The sequence below is a fragment of the Hyperolius riggenbachi genome, chromosome 1 (assembly GCF_040937935.1).
Source record: "Hyperolius riggenbachi isolate aHypRig1 chromosome 1, aHypRig1.pri, whole genome shotgun sequence".
Lineage (NCBI taxonomy): Eukaryota > Metazoa > Chordata > Amphibia > Anura > Hyperoliidae > Hyperolius > Hyperolius riggenbachi.
The window spans coordinates 514057833-514078481 of record NC_090646.1 but is presented as its reverse complement, the minus strand read 5'-3'; the positions used below and the strand labels follow the sequence as shown (position 1 = coordinate 514078481).

The 20649-nt window shown below is 42.0% G+C and overlaps 1 protein-coding gene across 5 annotated transcripts in view; it reads right to left on the bottom strand.

The window, feature by feature from the left end:
• Positions 1 to 20304, bottom strand: part of CCDC92 (coiled-coil domain containing 92) — a 37890-nt gene extending 17586 nt beyond the window's left edge. For 2 of the 5 annotated variants that reach the window (XM_068244057.1, XM_068244065.1), the window contains exon 1: positions 20217 to 20304. The gene's annotated coding sequence lies outside the window, so the exon portion shown is untranslated. Of the gene's footprint in view, positions 1 to 13649; positions 13670 to 19554; positions 20003 to 20216 lie in introns of those variants that run through there. The other 3 variants (XM_068244074.1, XM_068244092.1, XM_068244083.1) reach the window with 2 other exon arrangements.
• Between the last annotated feature and the right edge of the window lie 345 nt (positions 20305 to 20649).

The window sequence follows — 20649 nt, the reverse complement described above, 5'->3', positions numbered from 1 at the left end:
TACACGCCACCGTGTTTTATTGTAAGCAGGAACCTCAGTCCCTACTACGGTGGGACTCGCTACATGTGATGGAGTTAATCTATCACCCACCTACCAGTATTTTTCTCTCCTGCAAGTTCTTGTCAGTTATATGTTTATTTTTCTGTTTACAGGTACTTTGGGGTGTTGCTCTCTCTATCTGGGTCCACATTGTAATTTTTTCGCTGTTCCAGATAGTTATCTTATATTTTACGATATATTCATCATCTGCATTTTGCTCACCGGTATCTAAGATCCGTATAATATGAAAATTATATCCTGGAACGTTAAGGGATTACGTTCACCCATAAAAAGATCTCAAGTACTCCGACATCTAAAATCCCTAGACGCAGACATTGCTTTATTACAGGAAACCCATCTGGGCTCGTCTGAAATACAATACTTAAAAAAAAAATGGGTATCCCACTGCTTTGGGTCACCTGCAATTAACAAAAAAGCCGGAGTGATAACTTTAATTAGCAAACATCTTAAAGGCACCGTTGAGCAAACTTATGTAGATACTTTAGGACGTTGTTTAGCAGTTAAAATCACACTCCCAGGAGATACTCTATTTACAATGTGTATGGGCCGCATGAAGGGAAAAAAAGTTTTTTTCCAACGTCTAGGCACTCAGCTACTACTAGAACCACATCATTTAATAGTGGGAGGGGACTTTAACGAGGTCATGCACCCTCTCGAGGATAGAAGAACCGAGGGACGTGGGCCGTCCTCTCACAGAGCCCAAGATACCTGCCTTTTTAAACTTAGCAATCTCTTAATGCTACAGGACACCTGGAGATACCTCTCACCGAGTGAAAGGGAATTCTCGTTTTATTCCCATCCCCATAGGTCCTTTTCGAGGATAGACTACCTGTTCACCTCTCCAGATCTCATCCCTAAGCTAACTAAAGCCACCATACATGACGCAGTAATCTCAGACCATTCTCCTATTTCAATAGCCCTAAACGAGCTCACCCCCAGAGGCTCCGATTATATATGGAGATTCCCGTCACACCTTTATAGTGATGAGGAATTCCACCCCCTATTACAGAACTGGTGGCTTGAATTCAGTGATGACAACAAAACCCATAAAAATGACCCTCATTTATTCTGGGACACTGCTAAAGCCGTCCTCAGAGGACGCATCATGGCATATGTCAGCTCCAAAAAAAAAAGTGGCTAAGGAATACTCTGCCCAGGTTAAAAAAGTAAGACAGGCCCTGTTAGAATACCAGAACTCACACTCACCATCCTCTAGGGAGCAGTGGCTCAAAGCTAAAGTAATAGCAGATAAATGGCTCAAACAAAGGGAGCTCCTCACTCAACCCTACAAAAAGTTACAATTCTTCAAACACGGCAATAAATCGGGCAGACTTCTGGCTAGACTGGCCAAAGGGGGATATGACCCTTCCCTCATCTCAGGTCTTCAGAATGACCTAGGGGAAATCAAGAATCATCCAAAAGATATTAATGATATTTTCCTCTCCTACTACAGGAACCTCTATACTACTTCTCACACCTTTAGTGAAGCTGATAGCACTAGATGGCTAGATTCTGCCCCTCTTAAAAAACTCAATGAGGAAGATCTCAATGCCCTCAATGCCCCAATTACTACCCCCGAAATAATTCAAACTATCAAAAGTCTGGCCAACAACAAAGCACCAGGCCCAGATGGCCTATCCTCAGAGTTTTTTTTAAAATACTACAGTTAGAAATCTCTCCTACCCTCTCTGAAGTTTATAATAAGATCCTGCGTGGTGAACAGTTTCTGCCCTCTGGAAATGATACCTACATTAAAGTAATTCACAAAAAGACAAAGGATCCCACTCTAGCTGAATCCTATAGACCCATTTCACTAATCAATCAAGATCTCAAGGTCTTAACCAAATTAATGGCCAATCGTCTGGCTATAGTCATGCCCAAGCTCATTCACCCTAACCAGGTGGGCTTTGTGAGAGGCAGGTCTGCGGTCACCAATATTAGAAAGTTACTATTAATTCTGGAGCAGGTAAAAGCGTACCCTTTAACCAACAAACAGAGTGCTCTCCTCTTACTCGACGCACATAAGGCCTTTGATGAAGTTCATTGGCAATGGCTGGATATGGTCTTAAAGAGACACTGAAGCGAAAAAAAAATATGATATAATGAATTGGTTGTGTACTATGAATAATTACTAGAAGATTAGCAGCAAAGAAAATGTTCTCATATTTTTATTTTCAGGTATATGGTGTTTTTTCTAACATTGCATCATTCTATAATATGTGCAGATTACACAACACTCAACATTCAAAATGATTCTTTCAGAGCAGTCTGTGAACTAATGATCTCTCCTCTGGCAGAGAAAAAGAAAACAATTCACTTACAGTTGAGATAATAAAAGTCAGAAGACAGCCCTCTCCACGACTTTGAAAGTCGTAGAGATTAATGGCTTTTTTGCATAGAGATAACAACTGGAGTTTCTTAACTCTTGCTGTACTGGAAACAATTACACTGATGTATCTGATCTTAATGTTTTATTTCTTAGCTGTGCTACATATACAAATCATAATATCATATTTTTTTTTTCGCTTCAGTGTCTCTTTAATAAAAATGGGTTTCACTAGTAGTTTCCTCAATCTTTCCAGATTAATGTACCAAGCCCCTAAGGCTCATATTTATACCCCAGGTTTCCTGTCTACATCTTTCCCCCTTCAGAAGAGGACGAGACAGGGTTGCCCCCTGTCTCCCCTACTTTTCAACCTAGCCCTTGAACCTCTCGCTAGACTACTAGACAGAGCAATTGATGGAATCAAAGTAGGGGGGGGGTCAGGACCACTCAGGCTCTATTTGCAGATGATGTTCTGCTATTTCTCAATGATCCTCTAGCTCAAGTACCTAAGATTTTACAACTGACAGCAGAAATAGGCAGATAATCTGGCTTTAAAGTCAATAAAACAAAAAGCGAGCTTATGTTTCTCAAATGTAGTATCCCAACAGATATAGATCTTGGAGTTAAGATCACTAAAGGACCAATTACATATCTTGGAGTGCAGGTGGGTAAGGATCCCCAATCACTTTACAATCTTAATATAACTCCACTCATTCAAAAACTAGTCAACCAGCTACGCAGCTGGGAAAATCTCCCCCTCAGCCTCTCTGGAAGAGCAGCCTTATTCAAGATGATTACTTTTGGCAGGCTCCTATACCCCCTGCAAGTACTCCCTTTTCTTCTGAAACACTCTGACATACAAACTTTAAATAGAGCCACCTCTGGAAAAACAAGCGATCAAGGATAAAGCTAAGCAGACTTCAGATTCCTAAGAGCCTGGGTGGTCTTGCCCTCCCCAATATTAGACTTTACAATTTAGCCTGTATGTTACGTCACATTCGTGACTGGGTATCCCAAACCTCTGGTTTCTCCAACTATAAGCTCGAGGCAGCTCTAGTAGAACCCTGGACCCCAGTGGGTCTGCTACACTCCAAATGGTCTACTCTCCCTGTTCGCCTCAAATACAATGTCATAGTAAAGGATACCATAACCACATGGAAAGAATGCAGAAAGTTATTTCATTTGCCATGGAAGATCACTAAATATATGCCACTTTGGGGCGCCCCTGACTTCTCTCCAGGTATGCAACATAGCACCTTCCTGGGTTGGGAGGCCAGGGGCGTCACCAAACTTAGTCAGCTCTTTAACTTCAAAGGTAGACGTTGGTGGAGCTTATCAGAGCTACACACCCAGTTTAGCATACCTAAAACTGACTTCCCGCCCGGCGGATCGCTCAGAAACAGCCGTATCAGTCTGACGACAGAGCGTACACATGCCGGACTGTCGCTGGCACGCCCACCCAGCGGGAGGCAACGACGGACCCGTCGTTGCCTAAAGTCCGGCGTGTGTACGGACCTTTAGCCTACTACCAAATAAAGTCCTATGTTAAATCACACTTAATTAACATCTCCTGTCTGATGGAGATCACCCCATTTGATAGATTCCTTTCACCGGGTACAGAGAGTCTATCCCTTTCAACGCTACACAACGGCTTACTAGCTATCAATGCAGGAAAACTAGCACAAGATAACTTCAAACGATGGAACAAATACTTTGAGATTCCCTCATTAGAAAAACTTATAATAGAAGGCATATCAACATATAGAAAAAGCATTATTAGTGAGAGTTGGAGGGACTCTCATCTCCTCCTTCTCTTCCATGCAAAGTATGCTTTTAATATTAAATACTCTATCCCCCCTCAGGGATACTCTCCAGAATGCCCCAAGTGCAAACATCCTAGTGCTGATATGGTACACTGCATATGGCAATGTCCTGCCATTTCACATTTTTGGGATCAAGTCTCTCGCTTCCTTAAAAGGCTCAAATGTAAACACACTGAGAAAGACCCCATACTCTACTTATTTCACAACAGGGTTCCCTCACCAACAACTCCAAGTAAATCCCCCTCTGATCCTGATATACTACACGTGACACTTGCAGCCGCAAAGAAAGCCATCTTAAATAGATGGATATATCCTACCAATCCGACTATCCAAGATGTAAAAGATGTAATGTTAGATCTATATTCCATGGACAGATATGACACACTTCTTCATAAAGAAAAAAAGAGCCAAACGCTTCTTCAGTAAATGGAAACCTTTTATTTCAATTATGTTTAATCAGGAAGAAATCACTCATTTAGTTGAACCATTCAAATACTCTTCTTGGTATTGTAACGAAGATCTTCTCGGAACTCTGGGACCCTTAAAACTTCATGCCTAACATACCTACTAGCTCATTGATGTCTTTTGACCTTTACCTACCTAAAGCCAAGTTAAGGTGGACCCAGTGGAGAGAGCACCCCCAGGGGGGGGGGAGGGGGGGGATTGTTGGGGTTTATAATGTTGATAATGTTTAAATACTACCACTCCAAAGTGTCTTTACCCGGATTCGGACATGCTATCCCGCAGGCCTGTAGTATACATGGCCTCCCAAGATGAAAGGACTCTTGTACTCTCAGGAGGGAAATACCCTCCGTTTCATATACCTCTGATGTGTTGCTATGAATATTCCTAACATCTTGGTGATATTTGACTAATCTGCAACTCTGTGAAAACCAAATAAAAATTGTTTTAAAAAAAAACTAAGACTTTTTTTGTGTAAAATATATGGAAGCCAGAAAAAAAATATTTGATTACTACAGGTTATTTCACCCTGTTTCACATATTAGCGCTCTTCCCATGCATTCGCCAATAACTCTATCACTTCTTATCACAGCTAAATGATCCATACATTGTTTTTTTGCCACAAATTAGGCTATTTGTAGATGATTTTTTATTTTTTTAAAAATCAATGGACAAATTAGCAGCTGACATAGCATGTTCATAAGTTCTCTCTTCTTATTCAATGTAAGCTGTAGGTAGCCAAATGAGCTAGTGATCAGAATAAATTAAGCTTTGTATGCTCACATGTATATTGAGCTCTAGTCCATTGTAAAACTTGCAATACATTTACTGTAAAAACAAACCAAACTTGCAGCTATAATAGCAATGCAAAAACCTTCTAGGAAGCACAACATAGTCTTTATAAATCAATCCTGCTCAGGTGTGTATTTCCTTTTAAAGGGATTAGCATGTAATCTATTTATAAATAGATGTTATAGGCTAGCTACATGATTTAAAAAAAAAAAAAAAAAAAAACACGCAGCCGAGCGCCGCAAAGCAATCAAACGCCAGGGTGGTTAAGCGTGAACAGAGACTCTGTGTATCATAAATTCAAGTTATGCAAAAACGGAATAGTTTCTCTTATTTTGATGACTTGTCATTTCCTTTAAAATGATGATGTAACAAGCAATGCTTGTATTTTAAACATAGGACAAATATTGTTAGCAATTTTTAAAAGCTAAGGCAAAGCAGGTCACTTCAAATCATTTTTGCAGCAGTCTTTTTCCAGAGCTGTATATTTGTTATGCTAAAACCACAGAGGTTTTTTGTTGTGTCTGGAAAATTGCAAGTACTGAGTCTCCAGGTATTTGCAAGGCAGCTATCAGTGGTAAAGGTAATGTGCCCCTGTGGCCAGCATACAAAGCAGTTTAGGGGGGTTCATTCAACAAAAATGGAAAGCCGTGGTCTTACAGTGGATTGCAACAGCTCCGCCCCCGTGTGTCTGGCCTTTATGGGTTTACAATGTCTGCTTTACAGTGATAAAATGGCCATGATTTACAATCCTCAAGACCATCCATGCAAGCAAAGCCATTTACTGTCCCTCTCCCTTTTCTTCCCTATACACATCTTCTCTAGGTTTGCTCTACCTCTGGTTCACTTTTCTTCTTGCTTGTTGTTTTCTTTGTTGTTACAGCACACAGCAATTCTTCCTCCAAATCTTCTGCATCTCATCTACATATAAATTCATGAAAGACAAGACATATGCACACGTGTGACAGGCTTAGCACAATCCCCTCCATGGATACAAAAGTGGCTGTAGGATGGCCTGAAACCTACTTCTGGTTTCCTGTGTCTGCCCCTTCCATAGAGACTTGTGGGCCAACACTAGGTCATGTAAGCACAAGAACAGACACTGTACTGGCCTGTAGCTGACAATTGTTTGCAGAGAACAAAGTCACATAAAGTAGCCACTGATAAGTATCAGTTTTACACTTCCTCCTGATGAAAAAACATATTGATTTTTAAAATGTCAATGACAAAAGCACTTAAAGTGCAGCATTTATAATATCAGCTTTGAGTACAGGTCAATCTTCAACACTTCACATTCGCAAGCTGAAAGCTATGAAGGTTCATGTATAAATACACACAGGAAACAAATACGCGTTTAAAGGGAACCAGAGCTGAAGCAAAGAAAAGATTCTATACATACCTGGGGCTTCCTCCAGCCCCATACGCGCTGATCGATCCCACGCCGCCATCCACCGCTGCCAGCATCTACGAGAACCGGCTCCTGTCACTGACATCATCGGAGCCGGGCTACGCTGGAGAAGTGTGCCCTCTACGCATCTCTCCAGTGGCTGCTGCAGAGATACGCAAAGAAGCGCACTTCTGCTACGCTAGACTGGATCCGACTGACGGAACAGCAGGGGGGGAGCGGTTCTCGTAGCGGGCAGCGGTGGATGGCGGCGTGGAATCGATCAGCGCGTATGGGGCTGGAGGAGGCCCTAGGTATGTATAGTATCCTTTATTTACTTTAGCTCTGGTTCTCTTTAAAACCACCTTAGCGGTATGGACGAGCTCAGCTCGTCCATTACCGCCAGAGGGTGCCGCTCAGGCCCTGCTGGGCCGATTTTCATCAAATAAAAAGCAGCACACGCAGCCGTCACTTTGCCAGCCGCGTGTGCTGCCTGATCGCCGCTGCTCTGCACCGATCCGCCGCGAGCAGCGGCGAAAGAGGGTCCCCCCAGCCGCCCAAGCCCTGCGCAGCCGGAACAAATAGTTCCGGCCAGCGCTAAGGGCTGGATCGGAGGCGGCTGACGTCAGGACGTCGGCTGACGTCACTCCGCTCGTCGCCATGGCGACGAGGAAAGCCAAACAAGGAAGGCTGCTCATTGCAGCCTTCCTTGTTACTTATGCTTGCCGGAGGCGATCAGAAGAACGCCTCCGGAGCGCCCTCTAGTGGGCTTTCATGCAGCCAACTCTCAGTTGGCTGCATGAAATAGTTTTTTTTCTATTAAAAAAAAACCCTCCCGCAGCCGCCCTGGCGATCTCAATAGAACGTCAGGGTGGTTAAAGGGAACCTTAACTGAGAGGGATAGGGATGTTTCCTTTTAAACAATACCAGTTGCTTGTCAGTCCTACTGTGGCTGCAGTAGTGGCTGAATCACACACCTGAAACAAGCATGCAGCTAATCCAGTCTGACTTCAGTCTGATCTGCATGCTTGTTGAGGGGCTGTTGCTAAAAGTATGAGAGACACAGGATCAGCAGGAGAGTCAGGCAACTGGTATTATTCCAAAAGAAAAAATCCATTTCCTTCTCAGTTTAGGTTCCCTATAAGCCTAATGTTTCAGCACAAAAAAATATGCTGAAAAATTGCCCCCTCGCTTATATGAGTTGGTGGAGCAGGTTGTTACTGGTAGAGGAGCGTATGGATCATGCACTAGTGATCCTGCTCTTGCCAGCTGGCTCCCTGCTATTTCTGTGCCCCCCCCACCCCCTGCAACATGGTGTGCAGAGTGTGATGCTCAAGACTACCCGTGTCCCCTGGCTTGTGGAGTGGAGGGTGCAAGCAACGTGTCAGCGGTGCAATGATCGGGTATTCTTCCTATGTGGCAATTGCTGTCTATGATGCCATCTAGTGGTTTCTTGAGACACAGCTGTATCATCCTTGGGGCACAAATGGCTATGGGAGGGGGGCTGTCTTGTACTGGAGGCCCATCTAGGTACTGCAGATGGGGCTATACTGAGGAGGGGACTTATATGCAAGTCAATCACCTTTTCTTGGTTTCTGAGGGAAAAGTGGGTACCTCGGCTTATATGCGAGTATATACAGTACAGTATTTCCGTGTCCCAAAATAACAAGTATTGTCCTTGTCCCCTCATAACAGTATAGTCATGTCCTTCTTACCAAAAAAATACTTCCAGGTTAACCCCACAGCCACTGCACCTCCCATGTAGAGTTCAGGCACAGGAAAGTATATTACACCGTACTCCCTTCCCTGCTATGCATCTGTGGCCCACTTTGTGTGATATCCTCCATGAGGCCCATGTGATGTCACACTAAAGCCAAAAGGATATAGAGTTCTGTTGTTACTTGTACATCTGCAAGAAACAAAATGATCGCTCTTAAAATCCTACATAGGGTTTACCTCTCTCCAACGAAGTTACACCGCTTCAGTGCTAAAGTCTCAGACACTTGTGGCTGCCACAATGCTGGTTTCCTCCACATAGTTTGGCATTGCCCTCACCTGTCACAATATTGGATGGAGGTGGGGCGCTGGGTTCAAAAAATATTTCCTTATCTGGTCTCAGCATAGACAGGTTGCTGTAATCTGTACTATCCTGTTAATGGGGGGGGGGGGGGGGGGGGACTGCTCTGGTCTGCTGTAATTGTTCTTGTTTTGTTTGTTGTATGTATGTGTTTGTGCCGTCTGTTTCGGCACTTCTTTTTGTTAACCTGTAAAGTGGCCCCTATACACTGGCTAACCTATACTATGGCACCTATACACTGGCTAACCTGTAATGTGGCACCTACACACTGCCTAACCTGTGGGCCACCTATAGGTGGCTACCTAAACTGGGGGAACTCATACTCGCCGTGTATTGAAAATCATGAATCAAATAAAAAATAAAAAAAACGCAGTTTGAGAGAAATCCTGCAATTCAATATTTTCCTAAAATCGTTCAGGCCTACCCCCAACATACTTCTATGCATGGCAATTTTACCAGGGTTTTGTGAATCAACTCCAATGCAGCTTGTGGTAAAAATGCATGCAGCAGTGAGATCTTAGAACGCACGGCTTACTTAGCGTAAAAGACACTGCATCAGACACTGCCGTCTATTTGCACCAAAATACTGTTTCCATTGATCATAAATTTCTAGTATTCAAACATATTCTCTGGAGAAAAACAACTTATGAAAAAAATTGGTCGATGTTGATAAAGAGAAAATTTTGCATTTGATTTTCTTGATCCGTTTAAACATTTTAAAATACATTGTCTATGAAAGGCTGTCGGTTGTGGCAAGTGAAGGGTTTATGTTTGCATCGTAAACGGGAGGGGAGATGGAACAGACATTTTCTTTGGCAAACTACATTTGGAAAGTAGTGAAAATAAGTACTTTAAATGTCCTATAGCAGAGAAAAGAAGCTCAGCTGCTAGAGAAATTCCCCCCTGCACCTCCCTTTTTATACAGTTTTCCACATTTTGTCACATTACTGCCACAAACATGAATCAATTTTGTTGGAATTTCACGTGAAAGACCAATACAAAGTGGTGTACACGTGAGAAGTGGAACGAAAATCATACATGATTCCAAACATTTTTTTTTTACAAATAACTGCAAAGTGGGGTGTGCATAATTATTCAGCCCCCCTGAGTCAATACTTTGTAGAACCACCTTTTGCTGAAATTACAGCTGCCAGTCTTTTAGGGCATGTCTCTACCAGCTTTGCACATCTAGAGACTGAAATCCTTGCCCATTCTTCTTTGCAAAAAAGCTCCAGTTCAGTCAGATTAGATGGACAGCATTTGCGAACAGCAGTTTTCAGATCTTGCCACAGATTTTTGATTGGATTTAGATCTGGACTTTGACTGGGCCAGTCTAACACATGGATAGGTTCTGTTTTAAACCATTCCGTTGTTGCCCTGGCTTTATGTTTAGGGACGTAGTCCTGCTGGAAGGTGAACCTCCGCCCCAGTCTCAAGTCTTTTGCAGACTCCAAGAGGTTTTCTTCCAAGATTGCCCTGTATTTGGCTCCATCTATCTTCCCATCAACTCTGACCAGCTTCCCTGTCCCCGCTGAAGAGAAGCCCCTTCAGAGCATGATACCAACACCACCATATTTGACAGTGGGGATGGTGTGTTTAGAGTGATGTGCAGTGTTAGGTTTCCGCCACACATAGAGTTTTGCATTTTGGCCAAAAAGTTCAATTTTGGTCTCATCTGACCAGAGCACCTGCTTCCACATTTTTGCTGTGTCCCCCACAAGGCTTGTGGCAAACTGCAAATGGGACTTCTTATGCTTTTCTGTGAACAATGGCTTTCTTGCCACTCTTCCATAAAGGCCAATTTTGTGCAGTGCATGACTAATAGTTGTCCTATGGACAGATTCCCTCACCTGAGCTGTAGAACTCTGCAGTTCGTCCAGAGTCACCATGGGCCTCTTGACTGCATTTCTGATCAGCGCTCTCCTTGTTCGGCCTGTGAGTTTAGGTGGACGGCCTTGTCTTAGTAGGTTTACAGTTGTGCCATACTCCTTCCATTTCTGAATGATGGTTTGAACAGTGCTCCGTGGGATGTTCAAGGCTTTGGAAATCTTTTTGTAGCCTAAGCCTGCTTTAAATTTCTCACTAACCTTATCCCTGACCTCTCTGGTGCGTTCTTTGGACTTCATGGTGTTGTTGCTCCCAATATTCTCTTACACAACCTTTGAGGTCGTCACAGAGCAGTTGTATTTGTACTGACATTAGATTACACACAGGTGCACTCTATTTTTTTTATTGAAATTTACATGAAAACATGCAAATTTTAAGATTGGCTTACTGACATTCAAATCCTTGCACAATCTGGGCCCTGGATAACTGAAGGACTTGTTGCAACTGCATCACACCCCCCACAAATCTTAGATCAAAAGGACGTAACACCTTGGTCACCCCCAGAGTCCACCTCAAAACCTTTGGAGACAGAGCCTTTTGTCATGCTGCCCCTACACTTTGGAACTCCCTGCCACACCCAATCAGGACAGCTCCATCCCTGGAAGCATTTAAAGAGACACTGAAGCGAAAAAAAAAAATATGATATAGTGAATTGGTTGTGTACTATGAATAATTACTAGAAGATTAGCAGCAAAGAAAAATATTCTCATACTTTTATTTTCAGGTATATAGTGTTTTTTCTAACATTGCATCATTCTATAATATGTGCAGATTACACAACACTCAGCATTCAAAATGAGTCTTTCAGAGCAGTCTGTGAAGTAATGACCTCTCCTCTAGCAGAGGAAAAGTAAATAGTGCAGGAACAGTTGAGATAATAAAAGTCAGATAACAGCCCTCTCCACGACTAACTTAGTCGGAGAGCTTAATGGCTTGTTTGCATAGAGAGAACAACTGGAGTTTCTCAACTCTTCCTGTACTGGAAACAATTACACTGATGTATCTGATCTTAATGTTTTATTTCTTAGCTGTGCTACACATACAAATCATAATATCATCATTTTTTTTTCGCTTCAGTGTCTCTAAGTCTAAACTGAAAACCCACCTCTTCAGTCTGGCATTCATGAACATCTGACTATCTCCTCTGTAACACAACCCAGCCTGCAACCCTGTATTGATCTGAGACACAACTATGCGCTTTGAGTCCTATGGGAGAAAAGCGCTTTACAAATGTTATTGTATTGTATTATTGTATTGTATTTAGTCATTAGCACTCATCAGGCAATGTCTATGGGCAACTGACTGCACTCAGACCAAAGGGAGCCGAATAATTACGCACAACCCACTTTGCAGTTATTGATTTGTAAAAAATGTTTGGAATCATGTATGATTTTCGTTCCACTTCTCACGTGTCCACCACTTTGTGTTGGTCTTTCACGTGGAATTCCAATAAAATTGATTCATGTTTGTGGCAGTAATATGACAAAATGTGGAAACCGGCAAGGGGGGCCGAATACTTTTGCAAGCCACTGTATGTAGCTGTTGTTCATTACCATCAATGTGGTGAAGTTTTCCTCATTTATTTTGCTGAACAGGGCTCACCATCTTTTTATAAATATGGAGATATTCAAAATGGTGAAAAATGAGTAAGGGCCCGTTTCCACTAACGCAAATTCGCATGCATTTTCCACATACAAATTCGCACGAGAGTACAAATTGATGGGCCTGTTTGCACTACAAAAGGAAATCTGCATGCAGGGCTGAGCAGAAAAATTCTGCACAGCAGAGCCATCAGAATTTGCACACCACACGCACAGTGTGCAATTCACACATAATCTAATGAATAGGAAATACACCTGAGTTTTCGCCATGCGGTTTTCCATGCAAATTCGCATGTTTTCACGTAAATTTCACTAAAATAAAAAAAAAAAAAAAAGCACACAGACACTGACATAGTTAAAAACGCATATTTAGAAAAATACACAAAACTGTGTGCGTTACAATACGCATACGCATTTACATGCAGTTTCCGCAAAGAAATCGCAACGTACTAGTGGAAACATAGCCTACAAGATAGAGAACAGTGGAATGACGATCGTAAATACTTTTCTGCACTTTTACAAATATGTTAATGGAAAAAAAATGTGATACGCATCACCAGAAAGCTGAGGATTCAAAGCCCAAAGATACAGGATGCTCAAATCTGGTAAAAATAAAAGTACGGTAAATGTGAAAGACTGTAGCACTTCCCTGTTTAGCTATATCTGCATTACAGACTGTTCTGATCGCTTATATTTGTGACAGTAGCATTCTCAATTACCATTTATATGTCACATGAATCACTAGGGCACATATCAGCATTACCAGATCTCACGGTACTACCTTTTTCCATCAATATAAACTGCTGGCCCTGAGTTTTACCATTCAGTCCGCAGCCCCAAGTGCTTATACTGGGGATGAAGGACACCACAGTACATCACTGCACTTTTATGAACATCTATTACCTATGTCACTTTGTCCAAAACATGGCCATACACCACATACAAAACTGGAAGTGGCCTCATCTAAGGAACAATCAACAATCCCTGAGCACAATAAAGATTTGGGAATAGCCCTCAGTGCATTACACAGCATCTTCTGACCTCCAGAAGATTTCTGAGGTAATCTTATGGAAAATGTATATCACTTCTGCCCTGCTGGTTATACACTGCTTGATGCTGTCCAAAGATCTTCAAAGGCCATACGCCCTTGGAACTGCTTCCGTAATAAAACCTCATTATAGCTCTGATCAGTATACTAGTAGATCAACAAACTGGTTTGAATTTAATGCCACTAACTCACTTGCTTCAGCCTGCTGATCACCTGACACCTAACGGATAAACAGTAACCAGTACAACTGTCATCTTCGTGTTTACCATTTATCTGCATCAATGTTTTACTTCAGCTAACATCTGGAAATATGCCTGAGGAAGGGGACTAAAACCCAGAAAGATTGCATCATTTAACTCTATTAGTTAGCCATTAAAAAGGTATTATCTTTTACAAAACGTTGTTTTTTTCTACCTATATAATTGAATGCCATCACATTCAGCCTGGTTTCACACTGCAGATTGCCGGTGTGGTGGCTGCACCGTCAGAAACAGGCCTTTGGGGAATACTGCGTTAGTACGGGGGTAATCACCGTCTAGCATATGGCCAAGCAGGAAGTGATGCTCAATTCCTGTTTGGCAATCAATGACGTGGACAGAAGTGTATTTCTAAAATATGCTTCCGCACATGCCGTGTGGTAACATACGTATTGAAGCACATTAGATAGGACACTTCCAGCGCAGCATACCTCAACGTGGGGGGGTATGAACTCCCGCATAGATGTTCATTAGGCTGCAATAGCAGTGTGCCAATTTGCCACACCGCCACAGTGTAAAAAGAGATTTCATGAACAAGATGGCTGGGGGTTGGGGAAGGAGGATGTTTAACACTGCACAATGATACATATTTTAAAGAGGAACTGTAGTGAAAATAACATAATGAATAAAAATGCTTATATTTTTCAGTATTGATTTATAAAGAATTTCATCAGTGTTTACAAATCATTTGTACATGACTACATCTTTGGTCCTGCCAGGTGATCTGTGAAATGCTCGTTTACTGAGAGTTCTGTGCACAGAAGCAGATACTGCTTGCTTGGCAGTTGGAAAAAGGACTTTATTTCTCACAATGCAACGAGGTTCACAGACAGAAAACTGTCAGGTCCTTGGTCATTACATCACACTGTGGGAGGGGTTTTGCTACAATATCAGCCATACAGACCCCCTGATGATCTGTTCAAGAAAACATAAGAAGATTTCTCATGGGAAAGGTAGCATTGGCTACAAATTGAGATGAAGTTCAATGCTGGGCTAAAATTCCTCTTTAAGTAGCTTCTCTTATTGGTATTCAGCACAAACATTTTAAAATGGACGGACCGGAGTGTTTCATACATCCAGTGTTCTCCACAGAAATTTTTTCCAGCCGGGTGGCATGAAAAAGTAGCCGGGTGGGGTGCGAGCTGGGAGTGCAGGGTCGGCGCAACTTTGCTTACAGCAGAGGAGGAGTATGTGGAGGTGAGCCGGGTGCTCACCAAAATTAGCCGGGTGGAACACCCGGCTAAAAGAGCCTGGGGAGAACACTGACATCACAGGAAAATAACTTGCTGAGATCTCCTTCTTTTCATATTACTAGTTTAAACGTATTGTTCCTATTACACGATCACTTCATGTCTAGATGCGTCTTTCACTTTATGGGCCAGAGCAGTTCTGATGGTTTAGTAATGCCCCTATAGATTCAGTTATAGTTTTCTCATACCTTATTACACCCATGTCTAAGTGACTGATGAATATATACCGTACATATACAGTAAACAAACACACATACACACATAATCTCAACAGACAAATACACACAAGTAAAAAAATGCTACTGTAAAGAACACAAATTGTTTTGTGCTTAAATTATGCCACTGGTAAGATGTATGGTTAATATATTTGATTTGCTGAAATAAAAATGTATGCTTTTGCTGCATCGTGTACTCTTTTGTCATCAAACTTAAACAATAATAAAAATATTTTAATGATAAAAATTGGAAAGGGTAATAGGAAGAGCAATGCTTTCTAACAATTTCCCATAAACCATTGCAATATCGGCAAAGACATACAGTGCTTTATCTCAGTAGGGGTGGGGTTTCACCATGGAATACAGCCAGTGGAGGAATCAGGTGGCCTGGAGAATGAGTATATATGCCGCATCATGTATAACATTACATGACAAACTGAGGTATAGATTATTCATTTAGACCTTGGTTACCTTTAAAATACAACTGGCAATATAAAACTCTTGTGCTTATTGCTAGGCACTGCAGGATCAACTAGGTAATTCTATCTATCGATCTATCTATCTGGGAAACTATGTTAAACTATTACTCTTGTACCTAGCAACAGGCACAAAATGTTAGGTTGCAAGTCCCAACCCACTTTAACCACTTTAGATTTTAGGACGCAAATCTCACATGCGTGCACTGTTTAACAGTGAGATTGCTGCTCTGGCTAACTATTGAAACTTATAAAAAGATAAAAGTTGAACAGTTTGAAAAAAAAAAAAAAAGTTTTAAGTAACAGAGTCACACTAAAAAAATAGTGTTCCCCCCCCCCCCCTTTTAGTGAAGTGTTAACCCTTACCTAACTAATTAACCCCTTGAGTGACCTACACTTAAAGCAGTAGGATTAGCCATACTATGCCAGGGAAAAAAAAACCCATATATAAGTAGATAAAATACATGATCTACTTACATAACATGTATTGTACTGTCCACATTTTGATTTCAGTGAATTTTATATAGTAAATGAAGAAAATACTGTTCCTGGTGGGAACCATGTCTTTTGCTCACAGTTTAGGCTAAATCCTGATGTCATTTCTGCCCTTTACTTTTTTTTTTTTCCTTTTTTCCTCCAATCGCTGAGTCACCTCAGCCTTGCTTGTAAACACAAGTGAGCAGGGGATCAGGTTTCAGCTAGGCAGAGAAAGAAAGGGAAGGGGGAATATATTATAGATAAAAAGAACCCCCAAGCATGCAACTGTTTGGCACTGACTGCTAAAGGGCCAGTGCTCCTTAAAGGGATACTGTAGGGAAGGGGGGGGGGGGGGGGGTCGGAGGAAAATGAGTTGAACTTACCCGGGGCTTCTAATGGTCCCCCACAGAAGTCCTGTGCCTGCAGAGCTACTCACTAATGCTCTGGCCCCTCCTCTGGTTCACCTCTGGAATTTCAGACTTTAAAGTCTGAAAACCACTGCGCCTGCGTTGCTGTGTCCTCGCTCCCGCTGATGTCACCAGGAGCGTACTGCGCAGGCACAAACCATACTGGGCCTGCGCAGTACGCTCCTGGTGACATCAGCGGGAGCGAGGACACGACAACGCAGGCGCAGTGGTTTTCAGACTTTAAAGTCTGAAATTCCAGAAGTGAACCAGAGGCGGGGCCGGAGCATCGGTAAGCGGCTGCGCGGGCACAGGATGTCTTCGGGGGACCATTAGAAGCCCCGGGTAAGTTCAACTCATTTTCCCCCAACCCCCCTACAGTATCCCTTTAAGTATGTGATAACAAATCATAACAGCAGAGAAAAAAAAAAAAGTTTTGAAAGTAGGATTAGCATCTTTATCACTTAATACACTCAGACCAGTTGCTATTGAATTTTTTTTTTTAAAGGGGCCCATACACTGGTCGATTTCAGCCTTCAATCGAATATCGATTGGCCGATCGATCAATTTGCAGCCAATTTCGATCGATTTGATCTATCTGAACAGGATGGAAGATCCAGGTCAGTCTGCTGCTGGCAGCAGATCAATGGCTCATAGAGTTGCATTAGATCTAATGGTGCAGTAATGCCTTTAGATCGATTTTCAATAGATTTCATTCTAAAATCTTTTGGAAATCTGTTCCTAGTATGTGGCACACATCAGATAGATTCCTGTCAGATTCGACCTGACAGGCAACTGACAGAAATCTATCTGATGGTCGAGTCTGCTGCACATCTATCACTGCAAGGCCACCTTAAGATTCCAGGAATACAAATAGACTTAAAGGGACACTTAAAGTGAACCTCCGGACTAAAAATCGACTCAGCAGTACTGAGAAGGCCTGGTGTTTCTTTAACAGATTCACAGAATCAGAACTTTGTTTCACTTATACAAGCCTCATTTTTAGCTGCACAGAAGAAAACTGCCCGGGCTTTTTTCCCCTGATGCTGTGCAAAGCATGATGGGATTTCTGATGTTGTTACTCTCGTTCTGCTGTTTTGGTGCAAATTTTTTTTGGGACATTTTGAATTTGACATTTGAAGCCTAGCGTGTGCAGCTGGGAGGGTTTATCAGGACACAGGACAGTTGGAACTGTGTCTCCTGCTCCTTGTCACCACCTTTCAACCAAAAAGATGGCAGCCCCCATGAATCACAAACATTTGCCTGTTCTTTTAAAACAGGGTGGGTAAAAAAATTATATTACCTATCTATTCTAATTAACATAACTAATGTAACTTAATGACAGTATGTTTGTTTAGGCTGAAGTTCCCCTTTAAGTCAAACAAAAAAATGAGTTTTACTCATGATTATGGCAAGGTACTTATTAAGATAAATGTACATGTTACTGTAGACTCAAACCGAGCATACATAAGACCGCAAGTTATACGTGGATAACACTGGCAATCCCTATGCTGTGGATCTGTTTTAAGAACTAGAATAATAAACTATAAATAGATAAGCAGCGGAGAAGGAGAAAGTCAAAATGGTCATGCAGCTTTAAATACTTTAAGTTCTACGTATTCTTTGAACATGTTTTTAAACAATTAGAAGAATACTTCCTATTACAGTATGACACTTGGTTGGATATAATACTGAAATATTGATTGTGACATTTATTCTATAAAAAAAAAAAAAAAAATATTATTGGAGATGTGATGCACCTCAATTATCGCAAAATGTGGTACCAGTTTTAGATCTCTCAATGTCATGTAAAGAAAGTAAAATACATGCCACACTTCGGCATAGAGATTAGTAGAATATATGCCACATTTCAGCATAGTAATACCTTATATCTATTAGGAAAGTCAAACATACACAACAAACTATACTGATTACTATGCTAAAACGATAGTAAACCTATCTACATTGTTAATGAGTTTCTATAGTTATTTGCTGATGATAGAAGGTGCAGTGTGCTATGCATATAGTGAATGCGAAATTGCAAGGGAGAATGTAGATTACAGCTCGTGGAACCAAATCATCACCAGAGGTCTGTCTTATGGGTGTGTCTGAACAAAACACTAACTGCAGAACAATAGTCTAGTGACAGCTGACATAATGCTTCCGGTTCTCTCCCTAGTGACCCTCTTCCATTAAGTTCCTACCACTGCACATCCCCCACCTGCCAGCCTACCAGACTGGATGATGTCGTTGAAATATATATATGCACATACACACTTCACAGGAAAGATAACTGCATTACCTAAACAAAGGAAGGGCAATTTCTAAACTCAAACAACATTTAACAATAACTCCAATGATCCAAGCGTATCTTGTGTGGCACATCAAACAGCAAAGCTGACATATGAAAGCAATTTGGCAACCATCCAGCATTCACATTAGTGAAATTGGACTCCAGGAAAAAAAAATACATTGTGACTGCATAATTTGGGATCCAACACAATGCACTGTCCTAATTTCAATATTGGTACAGAAACTGTGCCTTAATTATTGTGAAAACAACTGATCTCTCTCAAAAACAAGGGGTCATCCCAAAAACACTACATACTCCTACAGCTCCTGGACATTACAAATTTCCCAGAACATCAACAAAAATTTGCTTTGCTGTTAAATATGTCGATGATCTGCAAATCCATCTCTACTGAAGATACAAATAAAATCCAAATGACATTATCTGCAGTGCTATGTCAACTTCCAATAACTTACTTTATTTATTTTTTTTTAAACAGATATTTGGTTAAACCTAAAACGTCATTATTGAATTCTACAGGGTGTGTAGCAGGATGGTGCCACAAACTACTACTACCCAAAGTGCAATTTTGCAAACCAGTCATATTACTGCACTTGTTTAAAAAAGGTATATCATTTAATTCTATAATAATAATTAAAAAAAAACTCAATCACAGATTTGTACACCTTAAAAGTAACATAGAATATTTGTTATCACCCAATACTGACCAGTGAGTGTCTGCTTGGAAATGCCACTGATCAGTTGCTTGTACTTCTTCACTGTGACACCCAATGGGCAGAATAGATGTCAGGGGGGCTGCAGCAGTGGTATGTATCCTTGAAGCAGCTCAGCGCCCCTATTCAGTCAGGCAGATCTTATCAGGGGTACATCCACGCCAGTCAGCAGCAGGAACGACAACATGCCCCATTGATTTCCACTATGTCAAAATCAAAAATCTCTTGAAAACAGAAGCTGAGCCAGTTTAGCCATCTGGAGTGTGGCTCTGATGACATGGCCTTTCCTTAGAATACCTGAACAAAAGAGCTGTGGTCACAACACAACAAGGAGCATGAAGTGCCCAAACAGGCAAGACAATCACTGGGCAATGCTGCTATTCAGGGTGGTCCGCTGAGGCACATGATAACGTAACGTGGCTCTGCGCAGAATATCATTAGGATGGCTAGAGATCACTACAGTACCGGGATTGCGCAGAGACAGTATAGCACGCCATGAAAGACACACGCCCACTGACTGCATCTGCAGCGGCGTCACGGGAAGGGGGGGTACGCGCCTGACCGGGAGTCACCATCAGATGGGGGTGACACCCGAGGCCCGATGATTGCGGAGTAATGCAGAAGTATGCAGCGGAGCGTGCTGCTGAGAAACTCACCTGTCCTGCTGGTGCGCTCCTCCTTCCTGCTCTGGTCAGCCAGTCCCGTCTCCATGGTTCCCTGTCGCGTCTCTGCTCTAGTGTTGTCCGGTTCATGAACCGATTAGTTCATTTGAACCGGTTCTTTCCTGTGAGTCGAATGATCCGACTCATCACACTGAACGAATCAGTTCAGTGGATGAATCAGGAACTGCAGCTGCATTGAGTAAGTGAGAGAAGAACTAGAAATGAGTTACTGCTAGTCACACCCTCCCCAGTGAAATGAATCGAATGATTCGTTCAAGATCCGATTGAACTGATTCAAGTGAATCGATTCATTGAAAAAAACCGAACTTCCATCACTACGTCTGCTCACGTGACCCCCGGTATGTGACGTCACCTCGTACATTCCAGCGGGTTACAGTAACGCTGGATAATATAGACGGACGGGTGT